A 21,237-nucleotide genomic window follows, 5' to 3' on the forward strand; every position below is an offset into this window, starting at 1 on the left:
CTAGTAGAAATCCAAGCACTGGTGATATTACCATAATTTGTTACTCCTTCTAGTCAATCTCTTTAGAGGCCGAGCACAAATGCTACACCATTGCAATTCTTAGTGCCAAGTCCTAGCTTATCTAAGGTAGAAGAGGAAACTACTTATGGAAATGTTAGCCTAGGTGAAGAGACTGTATTGCCAAATTTTGATTATGTAGTAATAAAAAATGAGTAGATGTGTATACTAGAAGAAGCCCTAGCAAAGAAGAAACATCAAGAACTACTCAAAAGGGAGCATAGGTAGAAGCAAGCTTTGATTAATTTTAAAGAGATTTTCTTAGATGCATTCAGTCTACCTACTTTAGATGAAACAAAACCTATCATTGAACAATTGACCAATATAGTGGAAAGAGTTAGTTACATGAACTTGGATATTGATGACATACTATTAGAATGGTTTGAAAAGAAGTTTCAAAACAAGGTAAATGAGAAGATATCCAGTGGTATTGCACTGAAAAAATTTAAGCTAGAAACCAAGATAGAGAGTGTGAAGAAGGTACTAGAGAACAGTTTCTCTCTGTACATCAAACTGTGTAATCGTACACTCTTCACAAAAGAGATAAGGAATCACATCCTAAGCTTGGAGAGCCAAATTTATTTATCTAATACATTATCTCCCAAGTATCCAACTCAAAATGAGAAACACTTTAGGAACCTATTGAAATCCCAGAGTTAGTTAGCATCACTACAAGAAGATAAGCCAACTTAAGGGCTAAATTGGTTAGCATACAGTCAACATTGACTCCTCACATGGAGATTTTACACAAGGAACTAGGATATGTAGAAAAACTAATAAAGAAAGACCCCAATCTTTCTACATTAGATGGCTTAGTACACCTTGCTACCGAGTTGGCCATTCAAATTAAGTCTTTGGAGGTAGCTTGTGATAATTGGGATGTAGCTCTTAAAATTATACTTGAGGTCCATAAATCTTTTTTAGACAAGTACACTATTAGTGTATAACCCATTGACATCAGTGTCAAAAAGGGAGAGTAAGAGAAATAGGGGAGAGCATCATGGGGGAGCAAGAAAACAAAACAAAGAGATATCTATCCAAAGGGGAAGTAAGAACAAGTGAGTAACAAAACAACAAATAAAAACGTCACTTCAGACATAAAGTTGAGAAAGAGTATCAATTGATACAAATCTACTCAGCAAGAGAAAGATTTTGATACAAAGTATAGTACAAAATAGATCAAACAACTTAAGGAGAGTTATAATATTTTGAGGTATAATTCATGTTGCAAAATTTTCATATTTTTGAACTTTGTATGCAAGTCAAATTGACATCTATGTTATGCTCAAAAGAATAAGATTATTAATGTATGACCGAGTGTTTTTGACACTCATGTCAAAGGGTGAGATTGTTAATATTAGTGGTTTTGACAAGTGAGAGTCTATACACTTAAGTTAGTTCATGCTAGACAAGTAACGTATGCTGAGCACAACATATAAGGTAGAGCATGCCAAGTAAACAGTGAGTGTTGAGTCACTCATATGTCAAGTCACTCAAATGACAAGCAAATAGTATGTGCCAAGTGATTCAATTATTAAGCAAGTAGTGCATGTTGAGTCATTCAGATGTCAAGTGACATTATTGAAGTCATAGTGCCGAGCACCAGGGACTTTAGATGTCGAGTAACACACTCTTGACATAGTTGTTTGTATTGGCAGAAACTACTATATAAACCATTTTTGGGCTGACTGAAGGATTGAATTAACATATTTTGTTGATAAGGATGAACCTTAACTGGTAATCCTTATGTATTACATGCACCCAATCAAGTAAAGGGAAGGTTTAAGTGGAAATATGGATGAATCAAAGTTGTTGATTCATACCTAACCCTAAGTCAACTAGATCTTCTTAAGGAGGACAAACCCTAAACTTTTTATGAAGGAATGAATGAATGATTAGGGAGAGAGAAGGAGAGTTTCCATTTGCAAATAGGGTATTCATGTTGACCAAGGTATTATGATCTAAATTGCATTGTAGAATCAGTTAAAGCAGAATACAAGAAGGAAACAGTGAAAAATAGAGAGACATCTGATCAAGAAGGATCAAGTACTCAACAATAAAGAGGTATCTAACATCAAGAAATAGAGTGCTAATCACAGGATCATTGATGAGACATTCTAATAGGTGAATTAGTTAAATCTCTGAACAATGTAGTCCTAATAGGCTATATTGATGTCCTCTAATACCATACTTAATTGCGAGTTAAATTCCTTTAACCAGGCACCCTTCTAATAGGGTGACACCTAATAGTCTTTGTACGCCTTTATCAAGGTAGACCTTTCATAGGGTAGATCATGTTTCATGATCAAACATTGTAACCTTTATTGGATACACTTTATTATTGTAGTAGTGAAGATTTGGGGATGTCATCCCCACCATAGTTTTACCTTCTCATTGGAGGGATTCTAGGTAATCATATCTTGTGTCATATATGTGTGAGTTCTTACTGATTACATACTTTAGATGTATATGTTTTACATGGTTTTCAGTTTACTTATTGAATTGTGAGATGGATGTGTGGTGAATATTTTTATGGGTTAAAAGTTTGAAGCACTAATTCACAAACCCCCCTCCCCCACCCACCCACCCCCCACCCCCATCTCAGAGTCTACCTTTCCTATTGTAATTCCAACATGTGTATACTATAATGGATGTAGATATCATGTGAAAATTTTTTATATACTTTATGTGATTATTTGGTTAAGTTATAGTTTATTCGGTGAAGACTAGTAGCAGACTATTGTAGAAGAAATAATAATAGAGATAGTTGCAAGTATTTTGGCTATATCTTATTGGCGATTAGGAAATAATTATGGAATGCATGGAAGATGGTAGAAGACTTGTTTGTGTGCATATTTTGGAAGTGAGAAGCATTTCGATGAAACATTGCTAGTGTGTAACATGTGGTATATTTTACTTGCAAATAACTTGGTTATACAAACATATGGTTTATTATTGGAAAATGTAATATTCTTATTATAAAATGTGAAAAACTTAAAGTAATGATTGTATTATTTTCTTATAAAGGTTTTGATTCCTTATCATGGTCTTGTGTAATCAATTTTATAGTGGGGATGCTATAGAAGGCTGACCTAATTGATCATTTGTAAAGGGTATAAAGGAATAATGTTTTCCATTTTTTAGATGTATGCTTTGGTTTGTATGGAATGTATGAGAGATATATGATGTGAGATTTGATATTGGATTATTAGAATAGAGTATTGGTGATGTTAATTTGTTAAGTTTACTTTAAAGAAAATATTTTGGCAATAAAGTTGTAGATTAATTAGTTCATATTTATTATATATGTTAGCTTGAAAAATTACTATCTTTCACTTTTGTGGAAACACTTAGACAATGGGTCTACTTGTTCTTCTCAACCTTTAAAATGGATATAACCTTCTAACAAGGGTTTAAGGTCACCTATTAGGGATTTTCTCTTTAACATGTACTTTTGTACTAAATGAATTTTATTTAACTCTTAACAATGTCACATCATTTCACAAGGAATTTATACATTAGTATATTATTATTTTAAATATAAGAGAAGTTATTGAGAGGGGAGGGATGAATCAGTAACCACTAAAATAAATCCCAAATCCCTTAGATGTCAATACAAAAAAAAAACTCTAATTAAATTGTAATCTATTGTAACTTGAAAAACACATTCACTCGACATACATTAGAAAAATCCTATAACTTGGTAAATGATGAAATTACTTAGAAACTGTTGAACATGAAAAAATTTAAGATATTATCTATGATTGAACTTACTTAACTTAGTTGAATACACATGAAAAAATAACATGAACACAATTGACACCAAGATTTAACGTGGAAACTCAATTTGGGAAAAACCACCAATTGCAACTAGTTAGTGATTTTCACTCTTTTGAAGTGAGCCCTGTTAGGAGCCAACCCAATTAAAGGTTAGAAAATAGACTATTAGATATGACACTATTAGAGGATTTAATATCCATGTTAGGAGTGGCCTTGTTAGAAGATTTCTAAATAGCTATTAAGCCAATTCGGTTAAGAGATTTAGATCACAATTACAATTATTAGAAAGTAACAATGAGATAACCTAATTTCTGATGTAATTGAATTTTTGATTATAGATTTCAATTTTGGTTTGTATACTTGATCCTTCCTAATCAAATGTACCTTTTTAGATCAACAAGGATATTCTACTTAACCTTCCAATTCTCTTACACTAAGCTTCATCAAATCTTCTATTATGTTCGACATATTCAATCCTAAACTTGACCTTATATTTATATTTTACACATTGTCAAGTTGAATTGAATACAACTTAGTATAATTAATATTCATCTTCTCAGTAAGCTAGAACCAACAAACAAAACTATTGAACTCAATATTCCAAAATAAGAAAATCCTTCATTAGCTGACCCTTCTCGATAGACACTAACTCAGAAGAAATTTTCTTGTGTTAACCAAGTGAGCTCAATTAACACTGGTTCCATCCAACATTTCCTTCATTAACCAAGATACCTCAGTTAACACTCCACTTCAGCAAACTTTCCTTTGTCACCCAAATGAACTTGGTAGACATTGTCTTCTGAACTAGGCAAACTCTGGAATGATTGGTAGACATAGAAAACTATCTTTATCGCCCAAATGAGCTCGACATACATAGATTGACAATGATATGACATTTTGTCTAACATCAAAGATAATACACAATTAATAATTTTTTTTCAACAATTATCTTGTGGATACCATCTCCATTGGGGTTTTGCCTTTGATCAAGGGTTTCCCTATTCAAAAAACTATCATTTTCTGGTGCATGGTTTCTTACTATTCTGCATCACTATTTTAATTTTTTGAGATCATATTTATATGTTTGGATTTAAATTATATTTATACACAACTAATTCATACCTCCCTCCCCCTTAAGTTATGTGTGGACTTTACTTCTTAACAGACAAGAAAGTCAAGAAAGTCAAGTTGTAGAAATAAGACATAAATTTGAAACCCTAAGGATGTTAGAGGATGAAAGTATTAGAATTTACCTATACTAATTAAATGACATTGTAAATATAATCAAAGTTATTATTCAAACTATAGAAGACAATGAATTTGTATGGAAACAAATGAGGACTACCAAAAAAATCTTTAACCCTTACTATATTCTATTCAATAAAGTAGGGATGTCTCTCTCTCTCTCTCTCTCTCTCTCTCTCTCTCTCTCTCTCTCTCTCTCTCTCTCTCTACACACACACACACACACCTAAGTTGTGTGTGGACTTTACTTCTTAACAAACAAGAAAATCAAGAAAGTCAAGTTATAGAAAAAAGACATAAATTTGAAACCCTAATGATGTTAGAGGATGAAAGTATTAGAATTTACCTACACTAATTAAATGATGTTGTAAATATAATCAAAGTTATTAGTCAAAGTATATAAGACAATGAATTTTTATCAAAACTAATGAGGACTATAGAGAAATTATTCAACCCTTACTATATTCTATTCAACAAAGTAGGGATGTGTGTATGTATGTATACATATATGTGCACACAGAAAAACACACACACACACACACTCTCTCTCTCTCTCTCTCTCTCTCTCTCTCTCTCTCTCTCTCTCTCTCTCTGATCCAAATAATAGTCAAGCTTCCTTTCAAATCTATGAACTTCAAGATTACCAATACGAAAAGAAGTATGTTGTATTCAAGGCAATAAAAAGAATTAAATATGCTCCAAAGATAATCAATGGACTAGATGGTGAATAATTTGTTGTAGTATGATGTTCATGAAATTACTATTGTCATGTATGCTAATATATAATATTCCACTAAGCGAGCTAAAGTTTAAGAAACCCCCCTCCAAAAAAAGACATAAAATATTGGTGAATCTTTCATTATTTTGAAAAACCAAATTATTTTTATTGGTGAATCTCTCAATTTTTTTAATTTTAAATATTATTTACATTGGCTATTATTTTGGAATCATAATTTTTTAGTAGAAAATATTGGCGAATCTCAATAATTATAGGAAGTTTTCTAATCGTCATGGAATATTACAAATAAAAATTGAACATTTTTTATCTCATGAAAATTATGAGGATAATTACATTATATTTTAAATCAACAGTGAAAAATAAATATTGGTGATATATCCCTAAAGTAACTAATAATTATGATAATTTCTATTTTTTTTAAACAAAAGTGGACAAGCCACCAATAATATATTTCTAATAACTAGTTCAAAGACTCATCTATGGAAGAACTAGGAAGAAACCCTAGAGTCATTGTCAAAAAATTATGATAATTATTGGTGAATAAATTTTAATTTCTTCAATTATAATATATAATATTTAGGTGAATCAAATCTAATCATGAATCGAATATTGTGGCAAATCTTTGAGTTTAATTTTTTTAATAAAATAAATTATTGAGCGATTTTAAATATTTGAGAACTAAATTTAATAAAAATGTGGTAATTTAGGTTGCATTAAATCTTAAATTATTATCCAAATTACTAGCGATTTTTTTTTAAGTTATCCAATTTACGAGTATTAGCCACGTAAAAATACCTTGCTAGTGAGGCCACAATAATGGTTCCAAATTTCCATCATGAAGAAATAGGATGGCTATATCCATATATGTGTGTGTACATACGTATGTGTGTGTGTGTGTGTGTGTGTGTGTGCGCGTGTGTGTAAATTTAATAAAAATGTTGCAATTTAGGTTGCATTAAATCTTAAATTATTAGCCAAATTACTAGAAAAAGTTTTCTAAAAATTAGCCAATTTACGAATATTAGCCACTAAATAATACCTTGCCGATGAGGTCACAATAATGGTTCCCAATTTCCATCATGAAGAAATTGTATGGAAACTACACACACACACACACACACACACCTAAGTTGTGTGTCAACTTTACTTCTTAATAAATATGAAAATCAAGAAGGTCAAGTTGTATAAGCAAGACATAAATTTAAAACCCTAAGGATGTTAGAGGATGAGAGTATTATAATTTACCTACAATAATTAAATGACATTGTAAATATAATAAAAGGTATTAGTCAAACTATATAAGACAATGAATTTTTATTGAAACTAATAAGGACTACAAAAAACATTCAACACTTACTATATTCTATTCAACAATGTAGGGATGCATGTATGCATATGTATGTGTTAAAAATAGATTGATACAAGTATGAAAAATGTGTTTCAATCTTTGTTTTGTCACTAATGTCAAACTTGTCATTTGCTAGTAAGACAACTACTTATATGATTTAAGTACTATCATATGTTTGATTGATGTAGAGGATTTGATTAAAATGATGTAACAATAACACCTAGAGGAAGGTTTGAGTTATGATATGAACAAGAAGTACAAGAATCAGCAAAAAAGACAATGATATCATAGTGCATTGATAATCTACTTATGGTTGCAAAGGTTGATTACATTGAGCAAGTTCAAAAGAACAAGTTAAACGAAGTTAGTCTTCCAAACTTGAGTAAGTAGAAAGTAGGTGCTAAGAAAAGTTAGTGCAAGCCAAGCAGAAAATCATTTGGAGCCAAGAAAAGTCAATTTTAGTGTAAGCCAAGTGAAACAATTCGTTTCGAGTAAAGTTTAGTTGATGCCGAGCACCACTAAAATTTAGTTCATGCCAAGTGATTTTATAGTGGATGTCGAGAAACACAATGTGTGATGAGCATCAGAAGCTAGCTAATGGTGAGCATCAACATTATTAGAAAGATCATGAATTCAATGGATCTAAGTTGTCAAAGTTGATTTCCTAGATTATGTGAACTATGTGGAAGATAAGATTGATGAGTTGGTGTCACAAAATTCATGGTAAACCATTTTTAGGTGAGTTCAAAAAGGATTGAAGCAGAAGTTTCTAGAAGGGAATGAAATGAAATAGGGCTAGACTTATTGAATCCTACCTAATCTATCCTAATCCTAAATTGGACGATGGAGGATGAATGACAAAATATCTTAACTCTCTATATATATAGATGGTTGGTTAGAGGAAAAGGTTGCCATGTGCAAGAACTTAAGGAAGACAAGGAGTCCAAGGTATTGTTTCATTCAGTGGCCTAAGAGAAGAGTCTGCACTGGCAAGCAAAGAAAGAAGGCTTAAGAGTATGGATTATTGAAGGGTGAACAAGCTATTAGAGCTAAGGTGTGTGAAAGCCAACAAAAATGGAGGATTGAAACAAAGATCCGTAATTTTCAAATGGAGTTGTAAGTTTTTATCAGATCAAGCCTTACTATTACTCTCTAAAAATTGTATCATTCTAGTGTAAATACTTTGGATTAAGGTTGATCTAATAGTCCTTTTAAAATCCTTTAACTGGGTGACATTCCAACTGAATGGTCTAAAGTCCTCTAACAAGGCTCACTCCTAAAAAGGTGATTGAAATCCTTTAATAGGGTCACATTGAATAGTGTGCATTGTAACCTTTAATAGGGTTGGCCTTTTATAGGACATCACTTTAGAAGAGTGAGAAAGAGTAGCATGTTTCTCATGGTTTTTTCCAAATTGGTTTTCCATGCAAATCATCATATTGAGTTTTTTATTGAATCTATTATGTTTCATGTTTACATTTCTGCAAATTGATTTGACAGTAACCTATAGGTTTTAAGTGATTGCATAATTTTATGGATGCATGCACGATGAAAATGTTTTATGGGTTCACTAAGCTGTGAAAAGTTTTAATAGTACATCTAGACCTTGGATAACTAATTCGCCTCCCAATTATTGTAAAGAATTCCAACAATTGGTATCAGAGCCATCTGCTTAAGTAGACTAGTTTAATTTGAAGGTAATAGAAGAACCAAGATCAAGATGTCAAAAAAAGAAGATCCCAAGGTTAATAAAGATAACTTTCTTGCATGGAAAAGTCTGATGAAGCTGCACCTTGGAGGACTTGGAGATCATTCACAATCTACCATTTCTATTTAGCATGCTGATTTTGCTAGAGTCTTTATTGTTGAAGATCTGAAAAAGAAGAAAGAACACAACTAGGAAATGTTAGAGATTGCCTCTACCCTAAGCTATGCTAAGTTTGATGATATCAAAGGATGTGACAATGCAAAGAAAATTTTAGATGCTCTACACACCATCTATGGAGGTGACAAGAATGTTCTAAGAGCCAAAGATCAAAGTCTCAGAGGTAAGTTCACTAATATGAGAATGCAAGAAGGTGAAAATATTGCTCAATATTTCTCTAGCATAAAAGATGTTGTTAATGCAATAAGAGGAGCTACTGGTAAAATAGATGATGATACTAACACTGACAAAGTTGTGGAAAGTGAAAATGTGAAATTTGATGAATGTACAAAAGTATATGAGGTTGAACCTATGAAGGAACAAGAAGAATACAAATCATTTGTATACTTTGAAGGTATGCCTATTGAAGAAGATTTTGTAAATCAAGTTACAAACCAACAAAAAGTTTCAATGACTACTAAGTTGCATACTATGAATGTCAAGCTACATTTAGGAACTGAGTTACATTTAGGTGCTGAGTTACTGATTGAAGTTGAGGCACATTCTAATTCTGAGATTAGTGTAAATGAAAAAGATGTACATAGTGATTCAGAAGTTGAGAGACCAAATGAAGAAATCAGAGTTGAACCAAGATTGTCTAAATATGTCAAGAGACATCATCTTACTACACAAATCATTGGAGATAAAGATGCTAGACCAATGATAAGGAACAAGTTTGGAAATGATACATGTTTTTTGAGCATGAAAGAATCCAAAATAGTGAAAGATGCCTTAGAAGATGTGGACTGGAGTAAATCCATGGAAGAAGAGATTGAACAAATTGAGAAAAACAAAACATGGACTCTAGTTTTTAGACTAGAAAACAAACATGTGATTGGTACCAAGTGGGTATATAGAAACAAGTTAGATGAAAATGGTAAAGTGACAAAAAACAAGGCAGGTTAGTTTATAAAGGATATGCACAAGAAGAAGGGATTGACTATGGAGAAAAAAATTCCCTTGTTGTTAGATTGGAAGGAGTAAGAACTTTGCTTGCTTACTCTACATACAAAGGTTTCAAAGTTTATCAAATGGATGTTAAGACTATGTTTCTGAATGGTATTTTAGAGGAAGAAGTTTATATAGAACAACCTAAAGGATTTTTTGATGCCAACAACAAAAACATGGTATGTAGATTACACAAAGCTTTATATAGTTTGAATCAAGCACCAAGAGCATGATATTAGAGACTTCATTAATATCTTGTAAAGATTGGATTTGAAAGGACCGATGGTAATAGAAATCTGCACTTGAAGATAGAGAAAGGAAAAGGTATTTTATTATCTGAAATTATTGTTAATGATATCATATTTGGAGGTCAAGATACCTTATGTAAGGCCTTTGCAAATTAAATGAAGAAAGAATTTGAGATGTCTATGTTTGGAGAGATCAAGTTCTTTTTGGGTTTGCAAGTACATCAAATAAAATATGGTATATACATCACTCAATTAAAGTATGTTACATAGATACTAAAAACTTTTGGATTGGATTCTAAGCTAGTAAGTACACCTATGGTGATAGGACATAAATTGTCAATGAATGATGATTCAACTGAGGTGAATCAAACATTATATAGGTTTGTGATTGGCAAATTACAATATGTTGTACATAGCAGACCTAATATTACATTATCTATAGGGATAGTTGCAAGATTCTTTGCTAATCCCAATGAGAATTATTTGATGGTTGTAAAGAGAATAATGAGGTATCTAAAAGGAATGGAGGAATATGGTCTATACTACAAGAAAAATGAGAAATTTGAATTAAGAGCCTATATTGATGTTGATTGGACTAGAAATATTGATGATAGAAAGAGCACCAGTGGAGGAGCATTTTCTTATGCAAGAGGCTGGTTAAATAGACTAGCAAGCAACAAAACTGCATTTCTCAATCTATTGTTGAAGCTGAATATGTTGCTACTATAGTAAATTGCATAAACCTTGTATGGATCAAACAACTACTCAAAGGTATGAAGGAATTTATCAATGAACCAATGATGCTTTCTTGTGATAATAGAAGTGCTATACATATATCAAAGAATCCTACGATACACACAAAGACTGAGCTCATTGGAATCAAGTATCATTACTTGAAGGAATTAGCTCAAGATAAAGGAGTGAAATGGAATATGTTAACACAAAAGAGAAAATTGTTGATATCTTCACAAAAGCATTACCCAAGGATGCTCATGAGTATCTAAGAGGTAAACTAGGGTTGACACCCCTATCAAAGGCTATCTAAGAAAAAAGAGGAGTGCCCTACATCAAACAAGTTGATTAACATATGTTACCCATTGATGCAGTGGATCCTACTTTAGGTGCTACCTAAAATAATCAAAGAGATGGATTTACAAATCAGTCACAAGCAAGGTGATCGAGGGAGAAAATGAAACTATTCATATCTACATATTTAAAATGATGAGTCTTTGGCATTGTTGTCAAAGAGGAAGATATACAAGGAAACTAACAGAAACTTGAGAGATATTAAAGGGAGAAATTCTATGAGGGGGATAGAGATTATTATTAAAGAGGGAAAAATAATAACACACAATATGAGGGAGAAATTTTGACTACTAAGAGAGAAACTGTATCTGCTGATTACATCTACCTAGTAAGAGCGAGATAATGTAGAGGGAGATATAAGAAGAAATTTAGAGGGAGTCATAAGGATGAGTTGATTGTCTATTGATCAAAAGAGAATAGAATTTTTTAACCTATTCAGAAGATCAAAGTCGCTAATAGAGGGAGAGATTTTAATGAAAGGAATTATTTTCTTTTTGGTATTTTGTTGGTTTTATTGTTTAAACCTAGTCAATTTGGTTGATCAATTTGGTTTTCCATCAATACCAACGAGGGAAATTATTGAAAACAGATTGATAAAAGTATGATAAATGTATTTCAATCATTGTTTTGTTACTGATGTCAAACTTTCTATTTTCTGGTAATACAACTACTTATATGATTTACGTACTATCACTAGTTTGATTGATGAAGAGGATTTGATCAAAATGATGTAAAATTAGCACCTAGAGGAATGGTTGAGTTATAATATGAAAAGGAGTACAAGAATCAACTAAGACAATGATATCATAGTGCATTGATAATCTACTTATGGTTGCAAAGGTTGGTTACACTGAGCAAGTTTAGAAGAACAAGTTAAACGAAGTTAGTCTACCAAGCTTGATCGAGTGGACAGTAGATGTCGAGAAAAGTTAATGAAAGCTGAGCAAAAAATTAGTTGGAGCCAAGAAAAGTCAATTTTATTGTAAGTTGAGTCAAATAGTTGTTATCAAGTAAATTTTAGTTGATGTTGAGAACAAGTAAACTTTAGTTCATGTTGAGTGATTATATAGTGGATGTTGAGCAATGCAATGTGCTAAGCATTAGAAGCTAGTTAATGCCAAGTATCAACATTATTAGAAAGATTGTGAATTTGATGGATCTAAGTTGTCAAAGTTGAGTTCTTTGATTATGTGAACCATCTGGAAGATAAAATTAATGAGCTAGTGGCACAGAATTCATGGTAAACCATTTTTAAGTGAATTCAAAGAGGATTGAAGGAGAAGTTTGTAGAAGGGAATGAAATGAAATAAGGGGTAGATTCATTGAATCCTACCTAATCCATCCTAGCCCTAAATTAGATGATGGAGGATGAATGACAAAATATCTTAATTCTCTGTTTATAGAGATGGCTAGTCAGAAACAAAGGTTGCCATGTGCAATAACCTAAGGAAGAAAAGGAGTCTAAGGTATTGCTTATTTTAGTAACCTAAGAGAAGATTCTACATTGGCAAGAAAAGCAAGAAAACATAAGAGTATGGATGCTTGAAGGGTGAACAAGCTATCAGAGCTGAAGTGTGTGAAAGCTAAGCTATTAGATCAAGCCTTGCAGTTACTCACTAGTACATTTGAGCACATTTTTTGACCATTATTGGTCAAATTTTGACCCAGGTTGGTCAAAATTTGGACCAACCAATTGGTCAAAAAAATTTATGTCAAAATTTTGACCAACATACTAGTTGGTCAAATTTTCAATCAATCTATTGGTCAAAAACCTTCCAGATCCATGGTGCAAGTTCTATCAGGCAGTGGTCAAAATTTTAACCAATGCTTGGTCAAAATTACCAAGCATTGGTCAAAATTTTGACCAATGCTTGGTTAAAACAACCAGGTGTTGGTCAAAGTTTTGACCAATGATGGTAGAAAACACCCAGGCATTGGTCAAAATTTTGACCAATGATGGTAGAAAACTACTAGGCATTGGTCAAAATTTTGACCAATGCATGGGTGCAATTTTTTTTAGGCATTCTATAAAATAGTTCACATGCCTTGCGTATGATTTGACATTTTGCATGCATCCCACACTCTCTCATCCAGTTGATGATGGATTATAGAGAGTGATTTGAAATGATGATGCTAAAAAAACACACACAATCAAATCCAAAATGAACTTTCATTACAAATGGATTGTGGAAATTTAATATTGTTAATTTTGCATATATTTAAGTTGTGATTGTATTGGTAGACATGCATGCAAAATTAACAATATCAGATTTCCACAATCCATTTGTAATGCAAGTTCATTTTGGATTTGATTATGTGTGTTTTTTTAGCATCATCATTTCATATCACTCTCTGTAATCCATCATTAGCTAGATGAGAGAGTGTGGGATGCATGCAAAATGTCAAATCATATGCAAGGAATGTGAACTATTTTATAGAATGCCTAAAAAACACTGAAAGTAACTAATCAAATCAATTTCCATACAAATAGAGACATGATTACCACCTTTTTCCATAGGTAAAGAATGTTTGCATCCTGCTGGTTTATAGCCCTTGCTTCCTTTTCATCAAAAACTTCTTCAATCTCATTGTCAAAGGTGATAGTAGCATTAACATTTTCAAGGTCACTTCCCATCAAATTGAGCTATAATTTATCAAATTTTAAATTCTAATCACTTATACTTACTATCTTTTTTACTAACAACTACATTCTTTACCACAAGAAGCAAAGCATAGATTCCCTCAACTCTTTGTGTAGGCTTTGAAGCACCACTTTTAAAAATTTGAAGTAGAGGCTCCACCAAGGGTTGTATCTATGCAATCAAATATGTTATCTAAATATATTCAAACTCATATCCATAATAGATGCAATAAATCTCTAAAAATTGATCTATAAAATATTAAAATCGTTGTAATGTAAAACTTAACCCAAAGAGTTTGAACAACTAAATTTATCTGTATTAGAATGATGTAGTAGGTAGGGTGAATGTTATTTAAAACACAATAAGAGTTACAAACTTAAGTAGTTTAGGCACTCTAGCCCATCAACCATGTCAATACTTCAAGAATCTAGTTTTTTAAGACTATCTTCAAGGCTCCCTAAATGAAGGATTTGGCTTCATAAACTTTAAAACATTTGAACTCAAGGATTCTAAGGCTCCAACACAATTTCAATACCCCAATACAACACTCTCTCAAATTGTTTCAACTATCCAATTCTCTACCCTCTAGGCTTGCTGCATACTTGAAATGGGGATGACTTTGTCTTTTCTCAAGATATGTGAAAATTTAATAATTCTCATTGATGCCCTATTTGGTGTATTAGAACATATCATGTATTTCCTTATGTTTGTTTTGGATTAGCACAACTACCCTTGACTGGTACCCTATCTTTTATGCATAAAAATGACTACTTTTTCAAAGGAAGTATCATCAAATGACATCCAATCAACCCCAACTCTTGGATAGTAACTTATTACCTCTTCAATTGCTTAATCCCAAAAAGAATTTCTCTCTAATACCCTGCAACATCAAAACCCCCAAACTAGCACTCCTAAACCCTTGAACTAGGGCTTCCTCAATCCCCCAATTAAACACACTTCCAATCCCAATTAAAAATGGATTCACCTTCACATGAACATTTTTCAATGTCTCCAATCATCAAATAGACCCCTTGTTTGGGTAGAATGTCTACTGCTATACCAGATCATCCATTTTTAATGCACTGTCATGTTGTTGTTTAATTGAGATCAGTCCTATCTTGTTTAATCTTGCATGTCCCTAGTTAATAATTTATAATACATTTCAATTCTGATCATTCCATGAATATCGAGCCTCCATATTCATGGAATGATTTCCATTATTTTTAAATTCTATTGCAACAAGTAAATAGTTAAAAGAAGTCACTGATTCTCCAACTAGTGCAGCAACAAGTTTAACACAATGTGGAAAACATCAATTAGAAATGTGGATGGTTAATAAATCCTATCAATGCATTAATAAAGCAAACCAAATTGATTTGAGACTCCAAAGGATCAATAAAATCTTGTATAAATTGAAGTTTTATTGCTTGTGGTATTACACCACTCCGTACACCCAACTCCCTCTTCTATATCTATAATAGTGGCTCCCTCTTACATATATAAGACTTCAAAATATAACCAATTCAACCAATGATCATTGGGTTGAAAGATTCAAGTCTAAAACTAATACTTCCCTCCAAAATCTAAATGACCGTTATATGTTTAAAAATTTGAACTTAAAACATAAATCGGCTCGTTAAACACAAAAGCCCTTTTCTCATTATTAAAGTCTTTCACTTAGTTTCCTAATATCCCTAATAGACTCATCCTCAACCTATCTTAGAATCCTAGAAACCTTATTAAGAACATTATTGAAACTTGGACAACATTGTTCTCAAGCTGAAACTGATGTATTATACTGAGGCCCAACACCTCAAAATGTTGGAACACCTTTAATTCTCATGCAAATCTGTAACTCATATTGGGCTTGCAAGAGATGAGTTATGCATCAATCTCCTATAGACTAGTATAATTCACTATTGCCATGCATAATTTTTCCTTGATTCAGATCTCCATAAGGCAATGCATTAAATGTGAATCAAATAGTTTGCTATAAAACCTCAACAATACTAAAATATGATCAGCACTAAGGTATACCCTTCCTAATTAAGCATCAATCCCATATAGACTAGTGTAATTCATAATTAACATGCATTATTTGATGTTAATTGATATCTCCTTGAAACAATGCATTAAATTGGAGTGAAACATAGTCTGCCAAAAAAACTTTAACAAGACTTAAAAGTTAATGTTATCAATAATAAGGTATGCCATTTGTAATGAGTAGAGAACTTTCATAATTGTACTAGGTGATTGATATCTCCTTGGGACAATGCATTAAATTGGAGTGAGACATTATCTGCTGGAAAAGTATTTAACAAGATTAAAATGTGATCACAAGAAACACATTAGTATTTTTTAAACATAATTAAATCAAATGCTTAAGAGAAATTTTAATGAACCATCAATAATTTTAAAAAGCACAATCTTTTTTATCCCAAATATTGCCATAAATAATGTGTATATAAAAACTGCAAAAAGCTTTATTTATGAATGAAGTAGCTAGCAATGTGAGATGACATAATTATACAAATTAAATTCAATTGCATATCTCAGATTAAAGAGCAAAGGGAATTGTTACATTAAGTACCATCGTAGATTCAAAAAGAAAAATAGCATCAAACATACCTTTCTTCTTGTGGCATTCCCATAATGAATGCAAATTGATGGAAAGTTGCACTACACAAGAAGCTTGTTAAACTTTGTAGCTCTCTTAACACTCTTGACAAATATCACAACTTGATTGGAGTCCAATGCATCAAGCAGATCATTCAGCTTTAAGTTCTTCTCCAGTTGACTTAGTTTGATGTAGTGCTAGAAGAATCTCAAGACATAAATACCAAACACAACAAAAGAGAGAACGATTTACTATTTTATCGAACATTATTAAACTTAAATAAATTCAATACCTAAACTAAACCATGAAGTGTCAATTTTGCCTCATTGTTAACATATATCTCTATAGGCTATAAATAGAAACAAATGTGTGTAACATTAGGTGGTCTGATCACCATCAAGAGCCAACAGTGCCACAATAATCCGCCTCATATTTGTACCACAAAAAAGAACAAAACATAGCTAGTGCAATTATCATCGAAACTTATAGAGATCAAGACATGATTTGTGCCCTTGAAGAATGATTTATTTAGTGAACCTATCAAGATAATTATAGAGAAACTAAAGATGACACTTATATCTGCAACAAATGAGGTTGGTATATGACACTTTATTCACATAGCTAAAGAAAATCTAGTTAGAAGATGCAAATATGAGTTAAGTCATGACTATCCATATGAGTTAGGTGACAATGAGATGCTACAAAACATACCAAATTAGTGTTACCAATAAATAATATTTGCAATTCACACAAGTATATTTATTATTTATAGTTTATAGACTTATTGTGCCAAAAATATTAAATAAGAGAAACCAATGAACAATATTGTGTTGTCTCTTGCACATAATATTAAGTTTTGGCTACAAGGGGAAAAAATGGAATTTTGAAAAGAATGAAGCTTTTGGCTTTCTTCCACCTTGCATTCTGGCTTTAAAATAAGAAAATCTAAAGAATGTTAATGTCATAGAAAATGTAGCAATTGATCTAGAAAACTTTGATAATTTGATTCATGATCAATGTAATTGGATCTTTTTTCAATACAAGATATGTGATATTCAATGAGATTCATCATAGATATCTTAAGTACTCAAATGATTCAATAAATTAATGCCCTAGGTTATCACATGCATTACAGAATTTACAAGCTTTGATGTTCATAAATTATATATCAAGAGCTTCTTTTGATGTTGCACCTATGTGGCATTTTCTTTTGATATGACAAAGGGGCGAATCATGCCTACAAGGATGAGGTGCACCTAGAGTTGGATTGAACAAGAATTAGAAGATTGTGAGTTGATTTTGTAGGTCTACGAATACTCAGTAGTTAGATCTCACCATTTCCATCTTATGGAATTCCTTGATTAGAATAATTCTAGTCCATCATTTGTAATTGTTAAGCTCTTTATGGATTACATTCTTTTATAGCTCACAAGGTTCTATTATGAAGGCAAAAAATAAAAGCATTCAGCCTCAAATAAATCATACCATTAAGTAAGATCTCAAACCAAAAGGTTGGCTCTATAAATAAATAAATAAGAATTCATTTGTAAATAGACTTAAACATAGAATCTTTAGGAACAAAATTAAATTCATCTGTCAAACTAGGTCATTCCAAGGAGCGCAAGTAATTTCACACTGCCTAAACCTCATTATTTGATGCATACTGAAAAACATTACTAACAAGTCATAAATTGAACAAATGACAATTGAATCAAATACAATAAAAGATCATATGACTTTAAAAAATTTCTTGAAGAGAATGTCATTATACATTCTCCTTGAGTAGGACCACATGTTACATTATTTGTATCTAGACAAATAGGAAAAATTGAGAATAATATATGTATTGAAAATGTCAATTTGAGATAAAATGACAGTCCAACATTTCATAATTTTTTAAAAATTGCTAACAGCAACATGGCATTAAAATGAAATTAATGTATGGAAGGATTTTACATCATTTATAGTGGAATCAATCAAAATAAATAAATTGATTATAGAAAACCAACATAGGGTTGTGAAGTATTATCAATGATAATATTTTTTCTGGCCTTGACACAACCCCTTAGTGAGGAAATTACTCCTGACGGTGATTGGGAAGAAATCAAGGAGGATGTGACAGAGGTCATTGGTGCATATCCTAGAATGTCTAATAGGCTTGTTAGTCCACCAAAGACCAATAATAAGGAGGTTGCAGGGATGACATGGTTAATGAGGGGGTTTCTAAGAGGAGAATGTAGAAATTGATGATGATGAGAAAAGCTCCCAAACCATTGACAATCACTCTAGGGAAACTAATATAAATGGCTCTGATAGCATAGAGACTACCCTAGTGGACCTGCATAGAGGAATCCACATTTATGTTGAATGTGAGACTATGGTTGTAGAACGCTAAGTTCTTATGGATAAAGCTATGGAGTAGAACAAGAAGATGAGGAGCATTTCAAAATTCAACACCAAAGTGATGCATAGATCAGCCACCATGCTCTATTTGCTATATGAAAAGGAGTTGGACAAAGGTTAGTGTGTCATTAATAGCCTGTTGATCTAACTAGTTTCCTCCTAACTTTTTTATTTAAAGGGCCAACAGTCTGAGACTGTTGCTTCTAATATCAAAATTTTACAAAGAAAATTTTTCCAAACCATGTAGACTTCTCATTGCATTGTGGTTATTTCTATCTTGTAGACTTTTCTATTGCAAAATCAACTTTTACAAAGAAAATGCTTTTCCAAACCCTCAAATAAGAAACTAGTCTTAAAAGTTAATAATAGAATAATGGTCACTCAATTTTCTTGATAAGCGACAAAGCAATCCTTTTGGAGTCTTTCATAGAACTCAAATGTATCTTATATCCACAATACACAAACTAAAGATTGAGCTTCCATTCGAGCTAAATTTAGAAAAGATGTGATGCAAGGGCTTTTAATTTGGTTTAAGGGAACTATAGCTAGCAAATCCTTTTCACTAGAACTTACATTTTTATTTTAAAAAATGATAAATTGAATTGGCTTAGTGAACATTTAATGTTGGTAGATACCACTGTTGGTTTGGAAGATCTTTTAGGTTTTTTCCTTTGAAAAAATTGGAAATGATTCTCGTCATTAAGTTCAATTTCCTATTTTGTGATGACTATTAAATAAGTCTATTTCCAATTTTTTTGCACACAGAACTCAACAGATACAATACATAGCCATGGAATCTTATGTAGATATGGGGAATGGAGGGAGACAGAGGATAGAAGAGCCATGGTGGATAGGCCATGATGGATAGTAATCTGCCTGCATACAGTCATGAAGGAAAGGAGACAAAAATATCCCAATCTAGCTGGCAAACTACACAACATAAATTACAACAAAGACGAGGGATAAAAAACATGCAGACCAAGTTAGAAAGATTACTAAATTGATGATATAGTGGGATAGACATCTTGAACAAGGATGACAAAATTGAGCATCAAGACTAGGTGATAGAGAGGATTCTATGATGGCCAAGATTAACTACTATAAATACATATTAAAAAGTTGTATATAAATACCGATTAAGATCACTTTGATGATGACTCATCAATGATCAGCTTTGACCCCAATGATTGAGGTTAAGCACATCAAAAAACATATCATAACTAATAGAATTAGTCAATTAAAGACAATAGATGGAAGGCAAGTAGTTTACTTAACCATATGATGTGATTAGAAGACAAGCCTAATCAATGACTATGAGACAATAAAACTATATGATTAGTAGTGTATGTGAAGCATTATGATTATCATAAGAACTAGATTAAAGGTGCAAAGATTAATATGACTTCTCATCACGATTGTATGATATAAGAGAATACTCATAATCACTCAATAAGGTTTTTAGAGACACTCATCTAGACTATTGACTAAGTGATATATATCTATTACAAGCACATAATTACAAATCAAATATGGGCAACACAAATTGCACTGATGAAGATATATAAACTGAACTACTTTAAAAAAAAATCCTATAGCTAAATTCTCATTCTAACTTAATACTATTTATTTATTTATTAGATAATTATATGATGTTTATTACATCATATTTTTGCTGAGCCAGAGATAGCAGAAATTGGACTTGGAACAATCAGGTTAGTGCAAACAACCACCAATTCACTGTCATGACGAGCAAGATGTGATTGTCCTAGTTACAGATATAAATCTTCCTTCACTCCCCTGGCTACCAAAACATCACAACATTGGTCACCAAAAGTATATCGTCTTCATTTATCATGGATATCAAAACTTCACTATGTTGGTTCCCACAATTGCTCCTCCTCCACCTACAATGGACATCAAAACTTGGTTACAACAACTATTCCCCTATTCCCTAGCATGGCTACCAAAACTTTAGTTTTTGGTTACCAAATAACCTTATTGGTTTGACTGACAAAACTTCTCATTGCATTGGTTGCCAAAAATTTGGACAACATCTCACTATCTTGGCCAACAAAAGTTCGCATTGTTGTGATCACCATAAATCTAAATCACTTGTCCTTCATCCTCATCTTTCACTCCATTACACTTTATCCACTTAATGTACCATTGCAATCTCTGATAACCCAAATACTGAAATGTA

The sequence above is a fragment of the Cupressus sempervirens genome, chromosome 10, assembly GCF_028749045.1.
Source record: "Cupressus sempervirens isolate cs-2001-9-10 chromosome 10, ASM2874904v1, whole genome shotgun sequence".
Classification (NCBI taxonomy): Eukaryota; Viridiplantae; Streptophyta; class Pinopsida; order Cupressales; family Cupressaceae; genus Cupressus; species Cupressus sempervirens.